Below are 4,229 nucleotides of genomic sequence, written 5' to 3' on the forward strand. Positions count from 1 at the left end.
CAGATAACTGATTGAGTGTGTGAAGTTTGAAGCAGCTAGCACCAACCCTGTGTGATTTCTAGCTCCAATTCCATTTAGGTCAAAATGAAGTGAAACATTAAAATAGAAACTTTTTCTGAAAGTGAACCATTGAATCTTGAAGGGCCAAACTTGGGGAGCCTACTAAGGCTAGGTCAAGGATAAATCCTGTAGAGTACCAAAGTAATCCAACCAAAAAAATTGAAGCTCTTTCAGTACATGTGTACTCTTTTTGCTCCTAAAGCACTCAGAGATAAAGCTGTTCTTTCTACTTCATATTAGGGCAACTTCCACAGGAAACAAACCAGACAATCCTCACTGAGAACTGATTGAGTGTGTGATGAGTCAAGCAGGTAGCCCAAACCTTGTTTGATTTCTAGCTTCATTTCCATTCACCCCTATAGGGCAAAAAGAAGAGAAACATGAAAATTGAAACTGTTCCTAAAAGCAAACCCTTTATTTAGGAGGCCCAAACATTTGGAGTTTAGTCAAAATAGGAAAAAAATGAATCCTGCACAGTATTATAGAAATTTGAAAACAAAACTAACTCTAACCCTAACAGTAGGTCTAATCCTAGTCCTAACACTAACCCTAAAACTAACCTTATCCTTTTTAGAGTTGTTTGATCTTAGAAGTCCCATTCTTGTGGAGCCAAGTGGGGCAGGCTAACAGTTGAATCTTTCACAGTATCAAAGAAATCTGACCAAATAATTTGGGGAGGTAGTTCAGCACATGCATATTTCCATTTTCTCCTAAAGTGCTCTCACATAAAGTTGCTTTGCATGCTTCCACTTAGGTCTACTTTGACAAAGAATAAACCAGAGCATGCCCATAGAGAATTGATTGAGTGTGTGAGGTTTGAAGTAGCAAGCACCAACCCTGTTTGATTTCCGGTTCCATTTCCATTTACCCACATAGGTCAAAATAAAGTGAAAACTTAATATACAAACTGTTCCAGACAGCTAATCCTTGACACAAGAGGCCCAAACCTAGGGAATATAGTAAGGCTATGTAAAAGCTTAAACCTGCTCAGTATCAAAGAAATTTGAACAAAACCAAATCTAACAAAACACTAGCTGTAAACCGAGCCCTAACCTAATACTAAACCTAACCTAACTTGTTTAGAGAGCCATTGACAACAGTAGTCCCCAAATAAAGTAGCCTAGTGAGGCAAGCTAAGAGATAAATCCTGTGCAGTATCAAAGAAATCTGACCAAGTAATTGGGGTAGGTATTTCAGTACATTCATATTTCCCTTTTTTCTCCTATTGTGCTCTTGTTTAAAATATTTTTTTCATGCTGCAGTTTATGGTACTTTCACAATGAACAAACAAGAGAGTGACCACAGAGAGCTGATTGAGTGTGTGAAGTTTCAAGCAGCTAGTACTAACCCTGTTTGATTTATAGCTCCATTTTCATTCACATCTATAGACCATAATAAAGTGAAACTTAAAAATTCACACTGTTACTGACAGTGAACTGGCAAACCTTGAAGGCCCAAACTTGGGGATCCTACAAAGGATAGGAAAAGGATGAAGCCTGTAAAGTATCAAAGCAATCAAGCAAAAAATGTTGAAGCTTGCTCCTAAAGTGCTCACAGATAAAGCTGTTTCTTTCTACTTCAGCTTTGGGCTACTTCCACAAGAAACAATGAGAGAATGCGCACTGAGAACTTATTGAGTGTTTGAAGTTTCAAGCACCTAGCACAAACTCTGTTGAGTTCCAGCTCCATTTCCATTCACCCCTATAGGGCAGAATTTAATGAAACATGAAAATTAAACCTGCTCCTAGGAGAAACACCTTTTACCTAGGAGGCCCAAGCTTGGGGAGTATACTAAGAATAGGAAAAAAGATGAATTCTGCCCAGTATCAAAAAAGTTGAAAAAAAACTAACTCTAACTTTAACACTTGCTCTAAACCTTGCCCTAACTCTAACCATAACCATAACCCTAACCTTTTAAGAGATCCTTTGATCATAAAAAGTATCAAACTTGGGGAGAATACTGGAGCAAGCTTACAGATGAATTCTGCACAGTATCAAAAAATCTAACCAAATAAATGAGGGTGGTACTTCACTACATGCATATTGCCCTGTTTTGTCCTAAAGTTATCTTGGATAAATTAGTTTTGCATGCTTCATCTTATAGCTACACTCACAAGGAAGAAACCAGAGAGTGCCCAAAGACAACTGATTGAGTATGTGAAGTTTAAAAGAGCTTGCACCAAACCTCTGATTTCTAGCTCCATTTGCATTTACCCATTTAGGTCAAAATGAAGTGAAACATTAAAAACAAACTATTCCTGACAGCAAACCATTGAACAAAGAAGGCCCAAAACTGGGGCACATAATAAGGCTAGGTAAAAAATGAATCCTTCCAAGTATCAAAGAAATTTGAACAAAAAGAACTCTAACACTAACACTATCCTTAAAGCTAGCCCTAACCCTAATCCTAAACCTAACCCTAATCTGTTCAGAAAATCATTGATCCTAGATGTCCCAAATGTGTGGAGCTTACTGGGGCAAGATAACAGAGGAATCCTGTGCAGCATCTAAGAAATCTGACCAAATAATTGGGGGTGATAGTTAAGTACATACATATTTTCTTGTTTTCCCCTAACATACTCTCAGATAAAGTTGCTTTGCATGCTTAGGCTTAGGGTTACATTCATAAGGAACCAACCAGAGAGTGCACACAGAGAACTGATTGAGTGTGACATGTTTCAATCAGCTATCACCAACTCTCCTTGATTTTGAGCTCCATTAACCTTTACCATATAGGTCAAAAGGAAGTGAAACCTCAAAACACAAACTGTTACTGTCAGCGAACCATTAAACTGAGAAGGCCCAAATCTGGTGAACATAATAAGGCTACGTAAAAGATGAATCCTCCCCAGTATCAAGAAAATTTGAACAAAATTAACTCTAATACTAACACTAGTTATATACCTAGCCCTAACCCAAACTGTAATCTTTACCCTAATCTGTTTAGATAACCTTTGATCATAGAAGTCCCAAAGTTGTGAAGCCTAGTGGGGCAAGCTAAGAGATGAAAAATGCACAGTATCAAAGAATTCTGACCAAATAATTGCAGGAGGTAGCTCATTACATGCTTAATTCCCTGTTGTCTCCTAAAGTGCTCTCAGATAAAGTTGTTTTTGCATGCTTCTCCTTTGGCCTATGTTCAATAGACAGAAAGCAGAGAGTGTTCACAGAGAAATAATTGAGTGTGTTATGTATCAAGCCACTAGTACCAACCCTGTTTGATTTCAGCTTCATTATCATTCACACCTATAGGCCATAATGAAGTGACACCTAAAAATTCAAACTGTTCTTGACAGTGAAGCATTGAACTCAAGGACCCCAAATTGGGGATCCTATGAAGGCTATGTATAGGATGAATCCTGTACAGTATCAAAGTAATTCAACCAAAAAATATTGAAGATTGCTCCTAAAGCACTCACAGATGAAGCTAGTTCTTTCTATTTCAGCATAGGGCTACTTCAACAAGAAACAAACCACAAAATGCACACTGAGAATTGATGGAGTGTGTGAAGTTTCAAGCAAACTTTCAGACAAACTCTGTTTGATTTCAAGCTCTATTTCCATTTACCCATATAGGTCAAAATGAAGTGAGAAATTAAAAACAAACTATTCCCAGCAGCAAACCATTGAACAGAGAAGACCCAAAACTGGGGCACATAGTAAGGCTAGGTAAAAGATAAACCTTCCCAGTATCAAAGAAATTTGAACAAAACAAATTCTAACCCTAACACTAACTCTAAAACTAGCCCTAACACTAACCGTTACATTAACCCTTACCTGTTTAGAGAACCATTGATCCTAGAATTGCCAACCTTAGGGAGCTTAGTGGAGCAAGCTTAAAGATGAATACTGTGTAGTATCAAAGAAATCTGACCAAATCATTGGGGGACTTATTTCAATACATACATCTTTCTGTGTTTTCTCTTTAAGGGCTATCAGATACAGTTGCTTTTGCATGCTTCAGCTTTGGCCTACCTTCAAAAGAAAGAAACCAGAAAGTGCCCATTGAGAAATGATTTGTGAAGTTTCAAGCACCTCCTACCAACTCTGTTTGATTTCCAGCTCAAGTTTCATTTACATCAATAAGCCATAATGAAGGGAAATCTTAAAATAAAAACTGCTCCTCACAGCGTACCATTGAACCGAGAATGCCCAAGCCTGTGGAGCAT

The 4,229-nt window shown here is 37.8% G+C and overlaps 1 long non-coding RNA gene across 1 annotated transcript in view; it reads right to left on the minus strand.

The window, feature by feature from the left end:
• Positions 1–3,956, minus strand: part of LOC125614889 — a 20,316-nt gene extending 16,360 nt beyond the window's left edge. The window contains exon 1 of the long non-coding RNA XR_007345462.1: positions 3,832–3,956. This is a non-coding gene — a long non-coding RNA (uncharacterized LOC125614889). The remainder of the gene's footprint in view (positions 1–3,831) is intronic.
• Between the last annotated feature and the right edge of the window lie 273 nt (positions 3,957–4,229).

The sequence above is a fragment of the Marmota marmota genome, unplaced genomic scaffold (genome assembly GCF_001458135.2).
Source record: "Marmota marmota marmota unplaced genomic scaffold, marMar, whole genome shotgun sequence".
Classification (NCBI taxonomy): domain Eukaryota; kingdom Metazoa; phylum Chordata; class Mammalia; order Rodentia; family Sciuridae; genus Marmota; species Marmota marmota.